This window comes from Macrobrachium nipponense, chromosome 2 (genome assembly GCF_015104395.2).
Source record: "Macrobrachium nipponense isolate FS-2020 chromosome 2, ASM1510439v2, whole genome shotgun sequence".
Classification (NCBI taxonomy): Eukaryota; Metazoa; Arthropoda; class Malacostraca; order Decapoda; family Palaemonidae; genus Macrobrachium; species Macrobrachium nipponense.
The window spans coordinates 138,384,106-138,409,105 of record NC_087201.1 but is presented as its reverse complement, the minus strand read 5'-3'; the positions used below and the strand labels follow the sequence as shown (position 1 = coordinate 138,409,105).

At 35.6% G+C, this 25,000-nt stretch overlaps 1 long non-coding RNA gene across 1 annotated transcript in view; it reads right to left on the bottom strand.

Annotated features, from left to right (window-relative positions):
* LOC135221530 (uncharacterized) overlaps positions 1 to 25,000 on the bottom strand; it is a 308,567-nt gene that overhangs the window by 180,609 nt on the left and 102,958 nt on the right. Inside the window, exon 3 of the long non-coding RNA XR_010316006.1 lies at positions 8,847 to 8,957. This is a non-coding gene — a long non-coding RNA (uncharacterized LOC135221530). The remainder of the gene's footprint in view (positions 1 to 8,846; positions 8,958 to 25,000) is intronic.

Here is a 25,000-nt window from a genome sequence, read left to right as displayed (position 1 = left end):
CAGCACAAATTAAATGTAAGCAGATCACGAAGAAAAAATGTCAATTGTTGAATTTCTTCTTTCAACATTCACTTAGCGATACCAAAAATATGTAATTACTTATAAATGAAAAGACCTACGTTAAACATGCAATTGGTGACAGCCATTTGACTGAGTAAAGGCAAATAATAAAGATAGGAATTAATGGAAAAATTGAATAGGGTAATCAACAGCACAAAACCAAAATATTAATGAGAAATTGCGTAATCATATACAAAGAGTAAATACATTTATGAGCTTGGGTGAATATAGACTAACGGTGCTACGATGTAACAAATATATTAATAGAAGGATATTTGGTTTGACTGGGCATTGATTACTGAGTTAGTCTGTGTCCCAAGAACTAACTAGATCTTTGAGATAGCCATGAATTAAATCAAAACATTCATCATAAAAAGAAAAAAAAGTGAAGACCATTGATCGATGGGAGGACTTCCAAAAATATATAAGGAGATGAAAACAGCAAACGCGTCCATACAAGTATTGTGTATATCAACATACATTTGACTAAACACTGAGGTATGTAGAAGTACCAATAGTACGTATACACATACAAACCGACATTCTCCGAAAGGATCTTGGGTCAAGGACATTAATATATTCCTCGGTAATAAACGACCCAGAAAATGCTCTAATTTTTCACCTAAATTAGTTCCGCGTGTCTTAGCAATTCAACTGAGGATGAAGTAGAAATAAAAGAGTGAAATACAGCAAAGTAGGGTTAAAAGGTAACGACAACCAATTCTTTACATATTACATAGATACACTTCATTGAAATGAAAATAACATTGTTACAGAGAGATAAACATGGCATGATTTCAAGAACATAGTAAAACATAGTATTTCTTATTAGTTTACACGGACGCAGAATTTTGTCATTTCTTCAATACTTTCTTTTTATTTCTTCAAAGTGGTGCAAGGAGGAATGAATTAATTAAGAGGAGAGAAGCAACCTGAAACAAGTGGTTCATTTCGAGCTTTCCAAGTTCCAGCGACCGCTTCGCTTCGCGCTGCTTTCTGCGTAAATAAGGCCCGAGACATTATGATGATGAGAGAGTGAGATTATTACACATTTAAGAATATGAAGCAAGATGAGGGAGATGAAGAGGATGTTTAATAATACCAACTTAGAGAGAGAGAGAGAGAGAGAGAGAGAGAGAGAGAGAGAGAGAGAGAGAGAGAGAGAGCTGTGCCACCATAACGTAAGAACGCTTGATAGGCATGACAGCTAGTTGCAAAAATAAATAAATAAATAAGTAAATAAACAATAATGAAGGACAACTTGGGCTATTCTACAGTATATCATATAAAAGTGGCAATGGAAATTTCCATTCATGAATCTCTCGTTTCTGTCAAGACGTTCGGTTTCAACTCTTTCCGGGAGAGAGAGAGAGAGAGAGAGAGAGAGAGAGAGAGAGAGAGAGAGAGAGAGAGAGAGAAAGTAAATTATACCACCTCGCAATTCTCTGGCATGACTGTTCTTCTGCCAAGAGTAATTATTTTCCTGCAACATACTAAAGTCGGTTCTTTTATTTGTAAATCTATTAACATATTTATTTACTTATGTTTAATGAGAGTGGATTCCCTTTTGACGAAATGAGATTTCTGACACAATTTCTTAGGTTTTATGATACCGAAGGAAAAGTCTAACATACGACCTTATTATATAGTTAGGCATACTTGAGTATAAGGGTAAGAAAGCGTCACTATGTGGATTGACACAATATGTTGCAAGAGAATAATTATCCTTTGCAGAACTGTCACGTCACAGTATTGCGAATTAGATTACTGAATTGCTTCCATCTTTTTCTTCTATTACGAAAAGTTCAGATAGAACGCCTTGATTGGAAGAACTTATTAGTCAATGGAAATTTCTCTGGTTACGGATGCATGATATTCTTTAGGCGGGACATGATATCTCTCAATAAGATTTTTTTTTTAATACATGCCATTATGCCGCTTCAGATGTTTCGTCACTTTCCTGACTCTCTCTCTCTCTCTCTCTCTCTCTCTCTCTCTCTCTCTCTCTCTCTCTCTCTCTCTCTCTCTCTCTCTCTCTGACACCATACACGTAGAAAATTACCTGAGTGGCCAAATGTTTTTCCTACCACATGAGAGGGCGCTCGTTCACATCTCTCAAGGAAAGTAATTCCTACCCGGTGCCTTTAGAAAAGAATCCGAAAATCCAATAAAGCCTAGAGGAGAGGTAAAGGCAGCCTCATTGTTTGGATGAATTACGAGGAATCAGTTCTACCACACAAGGGAAACAGTAATATTATCTCGAATGTGGTTTTTATGAGGGACACTTGAAACGTGTGACCATGACGTTGCCTATATACCTAAAGGGGCTAAAAGACTTGTGGCATCGAAAGGAGGTTGTCTTTTCCTGTATTCGCAATAATGTTATGACATGAGTAATTTGTTTTAAAATTCAAATGAACTTCCCACCAACATTAATTCAAGATAAGATCAAGGATGGGGGTCTGATTACTCGAAAATACCCGTGTTCTCGGGTGAACAATAACCGTTTGATTTAATACTAAAGTATCACAAAGTGACAGCTGTGGTTAACGAAAACTTAAATATCTGTAATTAGAAAAAATGCAGTCCTATCTACAATCCTTTCGGTGTGCTATCAATACTGATCACTATTCGAGCATTTGCAGAAAATTAGATACAATGTCACTGACCAGCCAATAAAGCGACCAAAATTCCAAAACATGACTTTGGGACGTTTGGAACCTCGCGAGGATGCATTTTCATTCGCTTATATTTTGGTACCATCTACTTCTAAGAGTCACCCACTACCATATGCAACCCAGCAAGATTACACACACACACACCCACATACACATACATCCATATACTTACACAGTCACCCAAAGTGGCCATTTACAAATTCCACTGCGGTTCGTCTCAACATAAAATTGGATCTGAATACCATGAATTGTAAACAGCCTAGACAAACGCATGAGGAAAAATTCTTATATGATTATTTAAATCCCGACTGGGCTGTCTCCAAAAAAAAAAAAAAAAAAAAAAAAACGGGGGAAAGTAGTTTGGTTGAATAGAGAAAATTAAAATCTTCACTTAAGTATTTTACTTTTGTACATGAGAAATAGTTTTTACGCACCTGAACAAAGTCAGGAGCATAAATCAGAGCATGTAAATAACAGAATATATCTAGTCGACTTTAAACCCAAGCCACCTGAAATGCAATGGTTCAAGCTAAAGAATAATTTTATTCTAAAAGTATGCTAAATAGCCCCATTTTCAAATCTCTCTCTCTCTCTCTCTCTCTCTCTCTCTCTCTCTCTCTCTCTTTAAAAAAAAAGCCATATTCGAAAGGCCTGTAGTACTATGTATGAAAACTTAATGAGCAAAACCAGACTCCTCCCTCTCTCTCTTGTGGAGAACACGAAAAAAAAAAGATATGGCTAAACTACCTCGAATCTTATGCTTATGTATCACAATGTATTTGATATCATGCTTTAACTATCACGATGTATTACCACAACGCAATATCCACAACATGACTTCTCATACTGGAGTCCTACCAAGGAACGAAGATTCATGCGAACCCCCCCCCCCCCCCAACCATCCTTACAAGTCCCGTCAGAATTATGTCAAAGGAAATGCAAGCCGAACGGCTTTAAAATACGGACCATAATATTTGAAATGACATATTTATGGGATCACCTGTGAGTGAGGATGAAAGGTAAAGGACACATTACTTCAATAAGCTGAACTAAGACTTACTAAAATATTTACAAGAGAATAAATATACAATCTATACAATTCGTTTATGCAAGACAACAACAACATAATGATAATAATAATAATGATAATAATAATAATAATAATAATAATAATCGTAAAAATTACTAGCTTTATCAGTATTATATATTGTTCACTTATGGTTATAACAAACACATCAATCTGGGAAAATTCACACCATTTTCAACTTCCTCCCAACTGACTCACAAGGTGAATTGCATTATAAGAGTACTTTGGGTGTGTGTCAGAGAGAGAGAGAGAGAGAGACCGGAAATAGCCGGTAATCGTTTCGTTGCAATAGACATTAATTTCTTGCACCAATGAAGAGGACTTTTTATGTTATTCTCAAGAAAACATAAAATTTAATGAATACGCTAAAGCGCTATAATTGTACAGCGTAGTATACAACAAAAACCGAAGGCAAATAATACAGAAAAGGTAAAACCAAGTAATGACTATGTTATAACTGCATGCAAAAGTATGCAATTGCAACTGCATGCACGCAAGAGCGTGCAAGCAAACAAAGAATTCTCTACAAAGGCCAGAATTGGCGAGCACACGTGTGGCCTAAATATAAAAGGAAGCGAGAACAAAGTAAATCTTGAATGTAAATACATGAAGAGAAGAATCCCCTCTCCTCTCTCTCTCTCTCTCTCTCTCTCTCTCTCTCTCTCTCTCTCTCTCTCTCTCTCTCTCTCTCTCTCTCTCTCTCTCTCTTCATATGTGTTTGCATGAGAGATCATAACTCCTTTGCCTGTTTCAAGTACCGATTTTAGAAGAATGATGAGACAAAATATGTTAATCGTGGTTATATTTATTTATTTTTTTCGTGACTATTGGACTGTATTATTTCCTTACAATGAATTTAGGTGAAGAGTAATTCATTCAATTAGGAATGGAAAATCTGTCATTTTTGCTACATAATCCAGGATACGTATTATTCTCGTATATATATATATATATATATATATATATATATATATATATATATATATATATATATATATAATGATAATAATAATAATAATAATAAATTCTCTCATCAAAGCACAGCAAGGCTAGGGGACTTTACAAGATATCTCGGTCTTTCGGCCTCTTAATAGTACTCGGCCTCTTCAGTGTGAATGTAATAACAACGGTATTAAAATTTCTCATCTTCGAACCGCAACTAAGAAGATGGATATGATAGACGGACTAAATTCTTTCTAATACGCCACTGATGAAAGTGTTCAGCATTTGTGAAAATAACACTGATAAAAATGCAGTATTAATGAAAACATAAGTGGAAATTTATTTTTGATAGGAAATAATCCATGCGGAAACTAACTGCACTTTGCAGTTTTGGGCTCTCATCACTAACTTGTCCCAATGCTATACTTCGAGAATCAATTTACATTGAAACTTTTAAATTCTATAAAGACACATTTCAATATTATCACAGGGGAGCGACGTCACAAAATTTTGATTGATCCCTGAAACGTCATATATCAAAGAAATTAGTGTCATTTTTAAACATTAGATTAGGTCACCTTTCAAAACCTATTAATTTCGTAGTAGTTGAATTCACATCTACAGAGTGTTCCGCGAATGGTACTTAGAGAATATATTTTTTCCTTGTTTGTGCTTACTCCTTACATACCAATATTTTGACCTATAGACAATATATTTACCACCAAGCGCCGATCACAGTAACTATATCTGAACTAAGTTTATGGAAAGTTACCAAAAGTAGGTTGAGCATTCGAGAATATCAATTGCTGATTACGTGCAATAAAGTCAGAAACAGTCTTGAATGGCTGATGTTGGGAGATTTACCAAGACATTGAGAAATACAGAAGGAACACTGCAGACATATGTGTAATGTAGTATTCGAGGACACTGATCAGTAAAACGAATGCAATGTTGCACAATAGATTGCTTCAGCAACGATACAAGAAACTGAAGGTTTCTGCAAAAAGAGAAGTTGAGGGTAGATGTCAAGAAAGGTAATTTGAAACCAGGAAAACTGAGCAATGAATGCTAATAAGAATACTTGGACAATGGAAGCTTTCAGATGTATTTACAATGGATTTACAATGGATAAAGTATTTAGGAGGAGAAAAGAGATTGGAGACATTAAAGGTGAAGCAAGAAAAGGTATCAGGTTCGCGTGAGCGTGGGAAAAAAATTAACTGGAGAAGGAGGCCAGGATAGAAATACATAATGCGATTGCTCAGCCGAATCTCCTTTACGGAAGTGTAGTGTGGATGTTTGAATGTACGCACACACGCATATATATATATATATATATATATATATATAAATATATATATATATATATATATAAAATCAAACATTACCTGTTTATTTTGTTACCTTCAAACTTAGTTCTGCATTTATCTTCTTACATTACATAGATATTTGAAAAATATTATACATTTGAACGTCAATTAACAGAACTTACTTTTAATTTGTATTGTTTGTTCTTTGACGAAATAAAAAATTTGAACGGGAAAGAAAAAGTTCAAGAAATTATAGGAAAGGGGTGTTAAAAATGCAAGCATATTCTAGAGTGAAATTTCTCTCTCTCAAAACAATCAAACATTTATTTTCTCAACTTTTGCTTCAGTCCATCCACATTTTCGAGTGGTTCTGTTTATTTTCCCGTCTATGATCTTCACTGTTATTTCAGTGACTTGACTTCGTTTTTCATTTCTTCTCTGTTTCATTCCTTCTCTTTTGATCTCTCACTCTTTCCGTCCCTCTTCCTTTCTCTTTCATCCACTAATGAACTTGTCTTCTATGTTGGGTTTAAAAAACATTCATTTTGCTGCTGCACAGAAACAGAGGGAACGAGAGGTCGAGTTTGGGAATAATGCTGCTCATTTTACTTCTGGTTTTGAAAATTATGAAAGGGAAAATCGTGTGATGATTCTCCCACCAAATTTCGTAACAATCTATTTCTACTGTTAAATGTAGATGTCCGTGCAAATTCCTCGTTGGAAGAGTGGATTTCGCGCTCTGCTACCAATCCGGTGGTCTGAAGTTCGATTCTCGGCTCGGCCAACGCAGAACCAGAAGAATTTATTTCTGGTGATAGAAATTCATTTCTCGATATAAGCTGTAGGTCTCGTTACTAGATAACTAATAGGTTTCTAGCTACGTAAAATATCTAATCCTTCGGACCAGCACTAGGAGAGCTGTTAATCAGCTCAGTGGTCTGGTAAAACTAAGAAATACTTAACTTAGATGCCTGTGCATATGAATTTACTTGATTTTCCTAATCGTACAAAACGAAAACACTTCTGATGCCAGGACAAGAACAGGTACCAAATGTACTGTCTCTGTTTTTGTGTTGTGAAAGTTTGAAGGTCCAAACGAGGCCTTTCTCTAATCTAATTTGGAACACAAGGGCGAACGAATATTTGTAAAATAATGGTGTCCGAACGATCAGAATAACTCTGTACTAGTCTTAGGAACTTGTAATATTTTCACTTAAAATGTCAAGACTAATGGGGATCAATTCCTCTGTTGAGAGCTTCTTTCCAAGGTATAATAATAAATTAAATCTGTGATGGTAGACACAACTCTAAATAACTGCCCTTTCCACTACTTACTTTCATACAGGGAATGTGTTGCCTTCTTGAGAGAGAGAGAGAGAGAGAGAGAGAGAGAGAGAGAGAGAGAGAGAGAGAGAGAGAGAGAGAGGTGAAAAACAAACGGATTAAAAATTGTTTCCTGAGTAAATATCTGGTCGACTTGAAGAAGAAAAAGCAAATGACAGGACATGAAACTTTCTTGTGAATTCAAAGCCTAAGTTCTGACGAAAAATTTGACGATCCCAGATGAGAGAGAGAGAGAGAGAGAGAGAGAGAGAGAGAGAGAGAGAGAGAGAGAGAGAGAGAGAGAGAGAGAGAGAGAGAGTCTTTTGCAATTTGGCGAACTATTTGATAAAACCTGGGAGTATCCAGCCGAGCGTCGAAATGAAAATGTAACTGATTTTCTCGGATCTTCTGAAGACAACTATAAAATATTTGACAATGACATGGGTTGAGAAAAGAAAATTATAATAATTTTAATTCTACGTTGACACTTGCAGCCACATGACCATGAAAATGCGGTAAATTTCAGAATGGAGGCGATGATGATGGTAATGGTCATAAATAGTTTATAATTATATATGGTGGCCACGCTAATGAGCGGTTGATTTCATCAGTAACATTGATGTTGGTGACGGCTGATTTGTTAATTATCGTCATTACTCGCGTTGGATGTCAGTGATCATATTCCATGAAAAATATTTAAATGATCTTTTTTATAATATACCTGCCACACTGAAAAATTAATTGCAGGGAGAAGCTTAAAAATAAATCATCACATGTTAATGTCATCCGTTCAAGACCATTCAGCTACGATTTCAGAGATAAGGTTCCTCTGACATCCCATTAAAATTAACAGTTAGTCAAAATACAAAAAAAAAAAGCGAAGCAGCATATGCTCTTTTGTTTTTGCGGTTAATCTCAGTATCAGGAGCTTCTAGAAAAGTTCCACAATGATCAAAAGGATTATATTCTTTATTTACACAATATTCTTGAGACAAAATTTTCACCAATAAAATGGGCGAATGCGAGGAACTGAAAACGTGGCCAGTTATTGGATTTTGAATTAGCGGTGTAAACGTTTCCATTTTCTTTGTTATATTTAGCATTAATTTTCTTAATCATTTTACCGCAATATTTGTATATATCAAGTGGTGACTATTTCGTATAAGAGTTGCGTGTAACGTGTTATACCCCCCAAAATTACAAACTCATTAATAAATATTCGCCAAACATTATCTGTAAAAATGAGTCATTTTTAAGGATAAATGTTGACATTGCGTATTTATCTAGAAGCCTTCGCTTTAAGATCAAGAAAAGCTGTAAAAAATAAATTCTCATTAGCCTACAACCAGACCCCTGAAGTCATTCCTCCACTAGCACACACGCACACATTGACAGACGTAAACGTACACACACACATACTACACATGCACGGAAAAACCGTTTTACCTGTTGCCGATAAACACTTGGATTTCAAAAGACTTTTCATCGTTTTACCGCTGCCATATTCACAAAGCTTACTCGAATTTTACTTCTTGTTTCCCTGGAAACTGCCACCACCTGAAAGCAACAGGTAAACCATTTACAGCGAACTTTAAGAATTAATTGAAGACATATGCTCAGAGGATGCCTAAATTCGCTAAACTGACAAGACAATGGTGGTGGTTGTAAGTTGAAGTATGTACTTGTTCTGGCTCCTGTCTGCTGATTAAAGAGATAGCTGAATTATTATGGATTCTAACATTAATATATTGTGTATTGAATTTGATAAGCAAAAGGACTGCTTAAAGTGAGTAAGGTAAAACATTTTCTAAATAAATACCTATCCTGTGAAGTGAATATATGAAAAAATTAAAGTAAATACAAATGTAACAGCGTGAAATTTTTATTAAAATTAGGCACCACTCATTGACAAAAAATCTAGCCTTTTTTACTTTTTTTTTTTTCTAACGGTCCTAACCAAACAAACAAAATTCAGTGTTTGGAAAACTTTCGCCAACATCCAACAGATTCTTAAAGGATTCCTTCATGTCTTTATTCAGTTGCAAATACCGCAACAGTTCTGCAGTGCCACACAAAGCCGGTTTTAGAGTCTCTGCACTGATAAGAGCAACAGCAAAATATATATTTCACCCGGAGCCAGATTTTTGGCGATTTAAGTATCAGAGTAAATATTCATTATACTAGGATCCAAAGACAATGCTTCTTTTTAATATCTTGATAATAGTTTTCGTATGATGATACAATAAACATTCTGATGACGCATACATCATGAAAAATGGATTTGCAGTATTACCAATTTAGGTTAGGATCTGTCTCAACACAGACCTAACACCTAAGCATCATTAAAAACTTCATCCGACTTCTTGTTCATTCAACGTTCAGTGTAATTAATTAAATACAACGAACGGTCTGGCATTTAAATTATCCTAAAGTTGAGTCACCCTAACATTTATGCGTCACAGCATTGCTAACGCAGACTTTGTAATGACATGCTAAAAAAAACATACCCAAGGTGGCACCTCCCTCGGGAAATATCTCTGCGACCTTCAAAAAAAAAAAAAAAAAAAAAAAAAAACTCATATAATACTGTCCACGAAATCTACAGTAGAGAAGAGCACTTACATGATAAAAAGATGAATTTGAGGTACAGTAAGTTAGCAAAGTCAATATTTGAGTCATGAAGATGCAATAAGTAATATGAAGATGAATAGACCAGACGCAATTAGAGAAAATGGAAAAAGAAATGTAAAGACTTAAATTTTCACGGATAACTCTTCCTGGACTACCATATGAATTGTAGGTATCCGACGATCTATGTATTGATATTACTTCTATCAATTAATACAATTAAACGGGATTATGCCGCTGCTTAAAATTCACTATTTTTCACACAGTCGCCTTAACTGTCCCTATTTTCCTCAGTTGCCCCTTTCACTATTCAGTGTCCGTCCGATTTCATTGACATTTATTATGATTTGCAGTCTAGCGTAGAGAATCATATTTGATTCGTCGACACCCCTTCACTGGTCGAATAAATGTTAACCTAGTGATGTATGCTGTAAATCAGACGTTTTCGGCTACTAAGGATGAGAAAAACTGGAAAACAGAAAGCTACATCAAATATAATTTGGAAAGAGTGTTGTATTTTATTTCATTTGTGAAGGAGTCTTATATGAGCCAGCAATAAAAACAAATTATATATGAGTACTATTTATCATTAATAATGAAAATATCAAAATTTAGGATGTCTGGCAAATCAAATATCAAGACGAACCGTTAAGCCATGTGGAGCAAAATAATAAACTCATCATGACCCTAATAAAGCAAATGAACATTCGATGTTCGTAGCATTAAAATATACAAAACAACAATATATGTTAAGCTAAATACTGAAATCTGTATATTGAAATGGGAATTTAATCAAGATGCATGATTAAATGCCCCGATGTTCTAGATAAAATAACGAAACAAGGTTTGACTGAATTAACAGAAAATACAATAATTACGAATAGTAAAATCGGGAACTGACTCTAGTGGTGCCTAGTCACCCCCCAAAACGAAAAACAAAGACATGACCAACTTTAAACAATACCGTTAACTACAATAAACTAAATTAATATATAATAAGAAAAATAAAGATGGCAAGTGAAATATCAGCTGAAATAATGATAATTAGATGTTTAATTAATGACCTAAAAGCCAGACAGAGGTGTTAATCATTTCGTCTCAATTCTTTCTTATCATTTTTTTGGGGGGATAGGGTGGTTCTCTTAAAGAGACAAGCAAAATATTTTCCTAATAGTTCTTACGAATGTCAGTCTTTGCTGGGTTGTAACATTTCTTTAGTATTATGTTTTGGGGTATAAGGATTGTTATAAGGACCTTTCATTGCATATCCTACAAAATCTACTTTTTCCTTCCAATCTTTTTGAAAATTACTTATGTCTTTGTTTTTCGAAAGGCTATTTAGCTTATCCAGCTATTCAAGATCCTTGCAACCAAAGATACCCTCTCCATATTTATTTTTAATTTACATACTATACTGATACCTTTATAAATAAATTATTATGGAAGGTCATTCTTTTACATTCTAGCTGACAATTTCTGCATTAACAGCTGTGCCCTGCTTCTGAACGAAGATTTTACTCTTTTTCAAAGAGACAAGCATCCAATCACAAAACGCGGACTGTAATTTCTCCTTGACCCAAAATGGAATAAAATAAGGTGTTTAAAAAAGAATATTTACGAGTAAAAACTATAGCATTCTCACAACTCTGTATGCTGCAAAATTAAGATATGGCATCTGTACGAGCGGGGATGTGGTGCGTGAGATGTCTAATGTGTGATAGGTGACTTTTTCCAGGAAAGACGACTGGATGATATAGTTGGTTATTATTGATTGGGATTGATGGAGGCTGGTAAACTGTCACTGTATTTGTTGTGAACAGACGCTGGGCAACGAAGGAGTAGCGTTAGTAGTGCCAAGAGAAAAATGGTGACTGTTAATCCGTATCTAATCCGATAAATGAAAGATAGTAAGAGTGAGAGCTGCAAGAGACTATTACAGGCCAAGAAAGGCTTCGAGAATGAATAGTTTTTTTTCTCTCTTTTTCTTTTTTTTGTTGTTTGAAAGATTGAGGTTCAAAGGTTGGTGTAATTGGTAGGTTTCAGGTCGTGTTACACGTGATGGCTTAAACAAAATATCAAGAAACTGACATTACAGGCACATCTACTAAGTGACTAGAACTTCTGCCGAAATACTTTGTGTGGTAAGATGGAGCTACTCTGGGCATCTCCTTTTCTTTTAAAACGTATGTGATTCCTCAAGAAGGTGAAAGTTGAAAGTTTCTAATTTCTGTGCTCTGTGCTAATCTAATGTTACACACATATACACAAACATTCATATATACAAATACACACACACAAACAAACAATATATATATATATATATATATATATATATATATATATATATATATTATGTTTTTTTATAAATTTTTCTGGGCAGTTCTACATAATATAGATTATGTAATAATGATCCAAGACACTGTTATACAAAAAAAAGGAGAATCTGATGGGGAAAACTTGTACAGTACAACGATTCCCGGGAAAAGTTTTGCGAGGTTGATATCAGCACGCCTCAATGACAGAGGAAATTGTCCGGAAATAAAGGCATCAAAGAGACAGGTGACTAAAACATTAACATAGCTAACATATAATGCTTCCACAAGAGATCAAAAGACTAAGCAGAGAATTAAGGATTTACAGAAGGTCCAATCACCCCGATCTGCAGCAGGGGGAACCAGGTCAGCGACCCCAAATTAGGTCTGAAATAATTTATCAGCCATCAAAGCTGAATGACTCTGAACGCGGATGAACTCCTGACAACCTAATTAATCCATCAAGTATTCTTTCCAGGGAATTAGGGAGTCAGAAGGTAAATATTCCATGGCACTCACACCCGGAAAAATGTAATGAGGCTAAAAAGAGAATGAACGCGTATTTCATGCATCACCTTAAAGGAATTCTTTGACACGATGTAACGAGTTTTTATTTATAACATTTTCAGTCTTATTTTATAGGTAGGAGTTTTGCCTTGTATTTCATAAAATCTAAAGTAATCAGAGTGATGACATTTGCTCTGGATGGCAAAGATAGTTTTGGTAACTAGCTATCCTGACATGAAAGAGATGAAGCTTCAGATTTAATTCCCATTAGCGTTCGAAATATCAGTGGTCTGAAATACCTATGTTTCCAAATTCTAGTAATTCAAATATAAACGGGCTTCCAGCGGCTAGTTAATACGCTGCCAATTCGACTGATGACGGTGAATTCAGGACAGGTACCTACTCTAGAAAACACACGTTTGGCCGAGTTGTTTTCCAAGGACACCTGATGGTCCAACCAAAATTTTCAGAAGCCATTTCAAATAACCTGATTACAACGTCATATTTCACACATGCAATAAAGACCTTTCAGGTGGGCACTGGCAACCGGGTAAAATAAATGAGTTAACACTGAGATATATTTAAAAACGGATTCACTGGATCTACCCACTGGGCACTAGATCCTTCCTATCTGAACAACAAAATCCATAAAACACGTATCTCCAAAATACTGTATGTAAATTTCTTAGAATTATTTAATTATTACAATACAAAAGGAGTTAAAATAAACTGTGTAATCAACGATTAGAAACGCACGAGAAAAAAATTATAGTAAATCGGAAAAACATATTTTCAGATACAACCTTACACGCAGCTCATGCACGCTACAGTAAGCGACAAGAATCAGCTGACTATATTAATAACATAATAGTCTGGAAAATGAAAAAAAAGCAACAAGCATAAATTCAACGTTAGACCAAAGCACTCCCTTATGCCTCAGTTTCCGCTGAAAAATGCGGCGAGAAACAAATTCCTGTGGTTACGACTAATTCCAGAAAGGAAAATTAATGGCTTCGTGAACGAAGGAAGACATTCCGCTTTTTCTTATTCGTCCAAATGATACACATCTGAACCATGAAAGCCTTCCCTTTGGCAGCCTCATGTAACTCCCTTTTTATTTAGACGTAATACTCTAAATACTCTAATCTGCATCCTGAGTACTGTAGCATGGACAATCACTCACTCTGCAATGGTCTTAGTTTCAAAGTATACTTTTTTTTATCAAACAACAAATGCTTAGTCATTTTAATAAGGAAAAAGCATAATGAAAACAAATATAAAAGTTTAATCGCAAGGAACTGGTGCCATAAATATGCCCTATTATTCGCTTTATATTTTACAATTAGACCAGTGCCAAGGAAATGTAAAAGCAAAAAAATTAATTTAAGGAACAAGCAAGCAAGCAAAAAATAAAAAATAAAAAAAACTTTAACACGTGGTCAACTTTCAAACACATATCGTGGACTATGTTTCAGTTTCCAAAATATGAGTATTATTACCATTTAGTAGATGCTAAAAAGACTGGCAAAACTAGGATAACCCAAAATGGGAAGGAAATCAAATTCTCGACGAAGTTCGAATGGCAGAGTTCTGTTAAAATTAAAATTATTACAATTCTTCAAAGAAGAAGCGGTGTCACATCCCATAGGAACTGAGATGGGGCGTACGGAAGATATCAGAAATCATTTGTTAATCGGAAACAAAAGTTTCCATCAAGCTCCGTAAAAGAGACTAGCTTCTCGTGATAAAGGAACAATATTCTGAGAGGTAGACTTTAATCACATGGAGCTAATGCTCTGTCATGAATTTGATATACCAACTGTGTTAAAGTTCATAACTTCATTCAGTTTACAATTAAACCTGACACAAAACCTTGTAAAGTTAACATTAGATGCCTCGTATATGACTGAAACCAGACTATGAGCGAGTCACTGATAAAGAAAAAGGAAATAGCAATAATTTAAATGAGCATCGCCTAAAGAGAGGCCGAGAGAGCTTTTGTCTGCCAACATTAGAAGTAAAATTAAGACATCCTTACTGATTGGAAAGCGAATTACACTGTTCCCAGCAGTACTAGAAAAGATGGATGACCCAAGTTATTCAATAGGAGGTTGGTTTGGATCTTACACACTATTTTCTTACTTTAAAAATGAAATAACACTCGATTTTTCCTCTCAAGCTGGGTTTCTAACTTATATACTGCATCCATAATCAGTAAACATAAGTTAACACTACTTTGCCTGTGGCGAGGATCGAAGAATTATGAAAATTTAAGGGAAAAATACCTTGTAACGAATTCAAACATAATTTTTGTCATGTTTCAAACATCAGGCCACAAATACCGCATAACATCGAAGTTATTTTCCTTCGGAATTATAGGTAAAATAATTGCGCATATCCTAGCCAAGATTCAAGTCTATGCCTTTTGAGTTTGATAGTATTTCGGAGGTAAAGTGAAACCGAAATAAAGGACCATTTGCAACTGAATACATCTAAACATATATACATAAATATAAAAATGCATCCAATTACTTTCAGATATATCTATTATCATGTTCACCTACCCCCAAGGTTGCCTATTTTTTTCCATATTCTTCACCAATTAGGCAACGCTCTGTGAAAGCATCTCCATGAATGAAAGTAGTCTAGAAGTGTTCTCGCCTTTCCGGTGTTTCATATTATTAAACGTGAAAGAGATTCTACTCTCTCTCTCTCTCTCTCTCTCTCTCTCTCTCTCACTCTCTCTCTCTCTCTCTCTCTCTCTCACTCTCTTTCTCTCTCTCTAATAATGGCAGCTAGAAAACTTCTTTATTTCTTTTTTTTTTTTTGCTCATTTCTCCAGACCATTTACCACTAAAAACTGATACAGGATATTACTAAAATATGTAACTTTAATGGTTCTAAATTTTGTGTTCATAAAATTTAACTAAATACCCAAAGCTTAAACAACTGGATTCTTTATCTCCTATGAACTTCTAAAAACTAATTGACTATTCACTTTTTAATGAATGCTTCATGTTATTCGCCGCCTATGAAAATTACTAGCCCCAGCTCTCACTCTTCTAGCAATTCTACTGTTTCTAGACTTTCTACGGTCACTTCGTTTCTGTCATGACTCTTCTTGATGACTAATGCAATTCCAGTACGCTTGCTCCCTTCTACAAGTAATGAAGACGTATAAAAAGAAAAATAACTGCCCTTTGTTCTCCAGTCATAAAGACAGTCTGAGCATTGAATCAAACAGATCATGAGTATTCAGATACTCACGCAAACACTGGATAAAACGAAATATATATAAATTAAATAACGAACGTGGTGATCCTGAGTGGTTACTGGTGTCTCTGTGTTTTGAATACTATCATATACCACTAAATAATACATGACAGCGATCATTGTGCTGCCAATGGGCCACATTTCCAGCGGCACACTTCTAGAAGGAGCTACCCCTCTATTACACGTTATGAGCTTAAGCTCGTCCTTACGCAAGGATAGGTGGTTCTGTTAAGAGCAGCCCGCAAACCACAGACACGATTATGCTCTTTATGTGACTTCCGATTGGTGTCGGAACCTAATCCCTTCTGTCTTTCAGGTCAAACGCGTACTCAGATTCTCTTTCTGCTACACAATGTGCAGTGTAAATGGCCAAGAACGGGTTACAACTACATATTGCAAAAGTAAACAATTTTTTCCCCAAAGCATATATGCCAATATGCCCTCATAATATGATATATGTACTACTAAAGGTGGCCACCCACTCGTTGGCCACGAAAATCTAGCAGGTAAGAATAAATTAAGGCATTCCCACAGTAAGAGAAGTGCAGTCAGTCTGATCGCAATTCAATGTCATCTAGAGAAAGTACAATAAATGACAGTAATGAATCAGCTAACATAACTTCCCAACAACTTCATTCAGCTGCCAGTGCTTTTGTGTAACACATATAACACTACTCGATTGTAGCTTGATTCTATCTGTCTCTCGCTGTTTCGTTATTCTGTTTAGCAATATTACCTTAGTTCGCTTGGATCACTGTCGTGTTAGTTACGTTCTACTGATGTATATTCATTCAAAATCATTTAATATTTTAAGCCCCTTTTCAAAAATTCCAATTGCCTTTAACTGACAATTAGTACTACCTAGGCGAATCTTGAAGTGACAAAACGTTATAAACCAAGTTCTAGGGGCCTTTTATTTCTTTTATTGTAAAACTAAGGGGCAGTTTTCACTAGTTACAAATGGTGTCGATGTTCCATTATACAAAAGAAACTAGAGTGTCTATTTCAAATCAGTCCATCTAAGCCATAAGTTATTTAGACAATTTTAGTTGCTTTTTATCGCCTCGGTTAAGGAGGCAATTTGGTACAGTTATTTTCCGTGTCTCTCTCTCTGTGTTAGGAAGGTTATGCAAAACGTGGATTGTTGCCTGAATTCTTTTTCAAACATGGGGCTAGTTATTATATATGTATATAAAAAAAACCTACCAAAGAACGTCGTTTTGTCTCCTAAGTCAGAATAATATAACAAGTTCACCTCTTGCTGCCATTCAAGTGGTATTTATATTTTGTGGCTCTTGATACACCAGTTTTTTACTGGCAATAAAGAGTTGCCTTAAATTCAACATAACTTCATTCTTCAACTTTGCAAGAAAGAATTTTTGAACCAGAAAATGCATCTTTCATGATTACTCAAAACGAAAACAAAATGACACCAAGAAACATACGCTACACGCAGACTACCTAAAATACTTCATATTCTCATATTTCCTTGTGTCCTTGGCTGGTTAACCAATCTCTTAAAAATATTCAAACCTAGCCTAGCGTAAGAGTAAAGTGATAAATTCCTGAATCAGTGGCAGTAGGTGAAATCATTTTAATAATTAATTACAGACGTCCATGTAAATGCACTAATCGTAATTTTCATCTAAAATCTAATAAACATTATAAAATAACACTTGACACTTCAATATCTATTAAAACTACGATTGACTTCATAAATTGCCAATTACAGAGAGGGAGACCTTCGCGAACGCCACCCCATTATAAGGATAATAACATGACGGAATTCATGGAAATAAAAATGAAAATAACAACAATATTAACATCCTTTAACAATATCACTCAAAGTAAGAACAACATCAGTTACCGTTCCGCTGACCTCTGCTAAAACTGGCCACTTCCTAACGTAAGGAGCATGAAATCTTGGCAAATGTCCCATACTGGTGGACTTGCCCCATAAAGACAACCTAGTCCAATGCACACAAAGAGGACACACTTGTTTTTAGCAGAAGAAAACGGCCAGCCATAAATTGAAGTTAAACGTTTTCTTGTCTGACACAGAAAATAAGGAGTTTTTCCGGCATATTTTCCCCATTTTTTGGCCAAGACAATAATTATTTCATGTATGTGTGCTATATATATATATATACACACACACACAACACACATATATATCTTATATATGTATATGTACTATATAATATAAATATAATAGATATATATATCAAGGTATGAAGAGGTCATTAAAACACTGTTTAAAGCTAAGGTCTCATATGATTGCTGATGACTGACTTTCACCCTTACCAAGGGTGGAAGTCAGTCCACCAAATATAGTCCTAGCTTTAAACCAGTGTTTTAATGGGCCTCTATACTTGAGATGGTAGCCTATTTTTATTCAAAGAATTTATTTACACACAACACACACATATATATATTATATATATATATATATAATATATAATATAGTAGATGTGTGTTGTGGTGTGTGTGTGTGTAGTAATATATATAATATGCACACAACATGTTTTGGAAAGAAAGAGCTACCGAAGTTGAAGTAGCTATGGAAATTGGCGAGAGCAGGGCTATGTTTGCAGCTGTGAGATTCTTGAGGAACGCAAGCCAGAAAAAGTTTGGAGGGAGTGATGGCATGTTTGGATGAAAGATGGAACTTGGTCACAGACGAAATGGAGAAAAGGAATCTGTTTGCAAGGTATTTCGAAAGACTCCTAAATGTTGATACTACCGGTAGGGATGAGTGCATTGCGGATTTAAACGAGGCTCTGGAGGTACAAGAAGAAGATATTAGTGCAGAAGAGGTGAAAGAGGCCTTAAAATCTGTAAAAAATGGAAAAAACTGCTGGCGTGTGCGGGATAACTGCAGAGATGCTAAAAGCAGGAGGACGAAGGATGATAGAGGCATTAAGAGTGGTTTTTAGCATAGTTTGGAAAACAGAGGTGGTACCAAGTGATTGGAAAAAGGCAATTATGATACCAATATATAAAAATAAGGGAAGCAAAAGGGAGTGTGGTAACTATCGGGCATAAGTTTACTGTCAGTCCCAGGGAAGATATTCATGAGAGTAATACTTAACAGAATAGACCTATAGTAGAAGAGAAACTTAGAGAACAGCAGTGTGGTTTTAGAAGTGGAAGGTCAACAGTGGATCAAATTTTCACCTTAAGGCAGATAATTGAGAAGAGATGGGAGTATGCAAAGCCAATATTCTGTGCTTTTATAGAACTTGGAGAAAGCGTATGATTCAGTATGGAGAGATGGAATGTGGAGAGTGGCAGAACACTATGGTATACCACTGAAAGTGATAAGGATATTAAAAAACTGGTACCAAGGAGTGTGCAGCTGTGTACAGCTGGATGGACAGCAAAGTGACTGGTTCCCAGTTGGAAGTGGGCTAAGACAGGGATGTGTTATGTCACCCACCTTGTTTAATGTATATATTGACCATATAATGAGAAGAGTGATGGAGAACGAAAACAGAGGGGCTAGTATTGGTGGAGAAGTTTTTATGGATTTGGACTTTGCTGATGATGTTGCGTTGGTTGCTGATACGTGGCTGGTGCTGGTAGGTATGGTAATGAGGATGGAGACAGAGACACAGAATTTTGGATTGAACATCAGCACAAAGAAGAGCGAGATCATGGTTGTGAGTAAGGATGATGATTGGGTGCACATGGAGGATATGACAATCAGAGGACAGGAACTCAAACAAGTTGAGAAGTTTGTTTACTTGGGAAAGTGTGGTTAACAGCAGACGGGGAGGCAATTGAAGATATACAAAGAAGAAAACTAGGAGCAGCAAGAGCTTTTGAGGTTCTGAGAAAAAACGTTTGTTTGGTCAAGGCATGAAATCAGCTTGAGAACTAAGATGAGAATATTCAATGCAGTAGTAACTACCCAGTCATGATGTATGGCTCGTCCACCTGGGCACTGACCAGAACAGAGGAGAAAAGGTTGGATGCTTTTGAGATGAAACTGCTGAGAAGGATACTTGGCATTAAATGGATGATTATGTTAGAAATGAAGACATCAGGGTGAGATTGAGGCAAAGGCCAGTCAGTACCACGGTTGGAAGAGGGGAGGCGAAATGGTTTGGACATGTTGAGAGGATGGATGGGAATAGAGACCCCAGGAGAGCACTGAGAGCAGTACAAATAGGAAGAAGACCGCTGGGTAGACCAAGAACGAGGTGGATAGACATAATTGTCAGGGATCTTTGAGGATGAAATCCAAAACCTAGAGGAAGCAAGGGAAATGGCTCGGGATAGAGACAGATGGAGAGGAACTGTATCAGCCTTATGCCACTGGCCAGTGGCGGGAAGATAAAGTAAGTAAAGTGAAGTATATTAATCTAGTTAAGAATTTTATATAATATGGTATGTATATTAATACTATAGCATATATATTTTTAATATATATATTATATCAGTTATCTATATTTAGGATGTATAATATATATGTATATATATATATGTATATATATATATGTTATATATATCTATATATATATATATATATATATATATATACATATTCAATCAAATAATTTTGAAACATTCGTAACTATACTCATCTGCTTATTACAGGGGCAACTTAAACAGCCTGACGTCATGACTGGCTTGACCTGCACACAATTAATTTGACGTGGATTCACTAACATAGAAGTAACAAAGTAAGTAATGAGTCAGGGTGAGAAGACATCGTCCAACACAATACCTTACACGGCGCACAAGAGACAGTAAGAAAAGTTCTTTCAAGTTACACTTCGATCTAGAACTATATTTTTTTTCGGATGTTAACTACTAGCTGTCTAACTCTTTTAATTTGAGACTGGTCAAATCTTCACTTTTCATTCAGGTGTAATAAATCAAGAACCACTTAACGGTGTAGAAATGTTCGTCTCCTTCAAGCTGTGATGTGATATTTCAAACTGCGTCCCTTGAAATGAAGCAATTCGTCATAAGATCTGTCTTTATTTTTATATTATACTAATGCATACCCCTAAAATATAATGATTTCAGATGACCGAAAAGCTTCGATTGCGGTACTGTTTTGTATACTGCTTCAAGTCTATAAGGCGCAAATTATCGACGATAAAAAATTTAGAGGTACTGACTTATATATTGCTTCAAGTCTATAAGCTGCAAATTATGGGTGTTAAAAATAATTATATAAAAAGTAATTACTTAAAAAGAAAGATTTTAGTCAACAATCTTCTCTTAAGCATAGGAAAGTTCCACTCAGGATATGGCACAAATATTTTACTGAAATTAACAAAACAGGAATTTGGTACCTCTTTTTATTAGTCATCGCCCTCCCTGCATCCAATAACACTTAATCCTAACATTTTTCATTTTCATAAGTTCCCCCCCATTTCATAACTGTCATTATCAGCCTTCCTGGAATTTTGTTCTGCTTCACCCTTTCTCTTTTTCCTTCTGTCTTCTGCTTCTTTTTCTTCCTCTCCCACTAACAAAGGAGGCTGAGTCAAGTGGAATATTTGCATGAGCGCCCTGAGACGTCCATTTCACCTTCATATGAATGTAAGGCTATAAGTGGGGGGATTCCCCGAGAAATCTCTATCTTGCAAAATTAAGGAGAATTTTCCTTTTAACTTTTTATGGTCTCCCTTGGTTGCGTAATGCTGGCAAGATAAGTACATTTACTATTAAAATGCTAATTCAAATGCGTTTCTAGCAGAATCCTTGATAGAATAAACTAGTTTTTCCATCCATACATAGACACATATATACTTGTAGAGTATACAAAGGTATCAAATATGTCCTACCAACAAATAATACCATCATTCACTACATATTTTTCATCCCTATTCAATCAGGAGTTTTATAGCTATTAATGCACTGTTAATAAAATTATATTATTAACTCTTTGGAAAATCCTATCATCATTATTTTGCATACTCGTTTGTGTTACCGCATGCGTGAGCTTAGGTACGCCGACAAAAGAAGTTCTTATTTATGGTAGGATTTTATCTATACATTACTTTCACAGGATAATTGTGGAAACAATCTCAACCCACAACAAAATTCGTGGGAGAACAAATAATTTTACCTAATTCACAATACCGTTAATTCGAATTCCGACTTTAAAATGGCCTACAACTGTAACGAAAATTCATCGCAAAACTTTTGCTCATAACTGCTTTTATATACAAAGCTACAGATTCTTATAATCACGTTACATTTTCAATTTTCTCTAAAATAAATCTATTGAGATGACTTACTATTGATATGACATTGCCTGTTCGTCTGCACATTTTCTGTCCGCCCTCAGATCTTAAAAAACTATTGAGGCTAGAGGGCTGCAAATTGGTATGTTGATCATCCATCTTTCAGTCATCAATCATACCACATTGCAGCCCTCTAGCCTCAGTAGTTTGTATTTTATTTAAAGTTCAATGTAGCTAAGATCGTGTGTCTGGAAAGGCCACCCCCGGTACGGGGTTGAGGTCTCATGGGCGCCGGGGCTCATACAGCATTATACAGAGACCACCGAAAGATAGATCTATTTTCGGTGGCCTTAACTATAAACTGTAGCGGCTGCACAGAAAACTCGATTGCGCCGAAGAAGACATTCCGGCGCATTTTTTACTTGTTAAATTTTACACCCACTTTTGAAATCTTTTATTAAATTTTGCAGTTCTCTTCATCATTCGCAGTCGTCAACATATGCAAAAACACCGACCACTCCACCTGTCCTTCAAGACCCCTTTTCTTGCTCCACAATTTTGCTCTTACATCCCTTTTCGTTTCTCCAACTTTTCACGAAACTCCATTAAGAAAAATAGTGTATAAAAAGGCGCGCACAAATATATCTATATATATATATATATATTTATATATATATATATATATATATATACTATATATATATAGATATATATATATAAATATATATATATATATATATATATATATATATATCATATATTTATCTATATATATATACACACACACGTGTGTGTGTTCGTGTATGTATGTACATATATATATTCATCCTGTAAACAATTTTCAATACCATTTTAAAGTTGAAGAAAAGATTCTTATATTATATATAATTGATATTGGGCATTCTTACACATCATTCTCAGCATTACCTTTATTTAAGAAAAGCAAATTTTGCTTTACTTATACCTCTGAACCTTTATCTGGTTGCTCCTTTGCCAATATTTCAACAATGTAATGTTTTATTAGAAAACCTGGAAATCTTCACTGTTTATGAAAATCACGATTATTCGGACGTAACTTACTAGATGGACTACTGACTTCTATGATTATCCTTGACACTATTTGGAATGAAAATATAATTTTATTATGTATTATATATACAATCAAAGTCAAACGTTTTGCCTCAATGGTGATGGAAACTGAAGCATTGTCACTACACTCCCCCCCCCCCCCACCATCTCCTTTCCCCCAGCAAGTGAAACATAAACAAAAGTTAAGAAATCGAAAGAACTTTCTAAGGGGCTTAGCATCATTGAATATTTTCGGTATTTTAAAAACAGGTTTGCATGAGAAACTAATATTCTTGTTGCGATGCACCGCTCCCCTCGCGATCTTTGCTATACCTTTCGCTGCAACATGACCATGCATCAAATATGTGAGGCTATATGACACCTGAATGGAAGGGCGATGTGAATTCTACGAATGTTACGTAACACACTGGCCATTCATTCGGTTCCCTTTGATGGAGATGCCTACCAAAGGCAAGGGGAAAAATAATTGTCTTTCACAGAAAGAAATGAATAGATGGCGGCTCTGAAGTCCACGTCGCAGTTCTACTTTAGGTTTGGTAACTAAACGCCCACTAGTTGGACGGTGCCTCGTCATCGCCAATAGCTCTGCACACTGGCACTGAAAGCTTTTTCCTATGTTACTGATGCCAGCAAATGGAATATCTAATATTTCTGCCCTCTGTAATATGTTGTGTTTAACATATGCTAAAGAAAATTGTCTGTGTTAAATCATTTAACAACACTCGTTTGAGAAATTTGGGATACAATACGGAATATCACAAACTAAAAGTGAATCTATTTTTACACAAACGACAAAACAATGCCGATAAAAAATACCTCACAATCAGTGATAACAACGAATAACGAAAGAAGTAAAACTGTGAAAACCTGAGAGAATAAATTCATCATGATTACTTTTTACAGTTTTGTGATTAAGCGTTTTCTATACTACTATTCAGTAAGTCACATACCCACACAAAATACAGTACTGCTTTTTAAAGGGCTTTCAGTATAAATTCGTCAGAGTGTAAAAAGTTCCAGAGGACCCGAAAAATCACGCACGTTAAACAAGCAATAATAGTGCATTACTATGTGCAACACGGGACCTATCATTCAGTGTCTTGAAAAAACCGTTATTTCAGAAAGCGGAACCTACTTCCTTGAATAAAAAACACACACACACACACACAGGAAAGCTTCAAGCCAAAGAGAAAAAAGAATGCATTAATACTTTTACAAAACAGAGAAAAGCCTTAGGCAATTAAAAAGAGAATAGAAACCAAAACAAACCGAGAGGATACCTAGCGGAAGTTGCGAGTGAGGAGAAAAACCAGTACTAACCGAACCGTCCCCCCCCCCCCCCCCCACCCCCCCCCCCCCCCCCCCCTTTCAAGGCGACTATCACCAAGTGTTGGTTAGGGGAAAGCTCGAATTTGCGTGCAAAAGACATAAAACCTGCTTAAACTTTACATCAAATACGAGCGTTAGAGCCATAAAGCATTTTGAAACCACATCAAAAGGACCTGTACTCATTTTTATGAATTAAAGCCCATGCGAATAGCTTGCCTCATTCCGTCATGAAATGAAAATAATTCTACTTCACGGA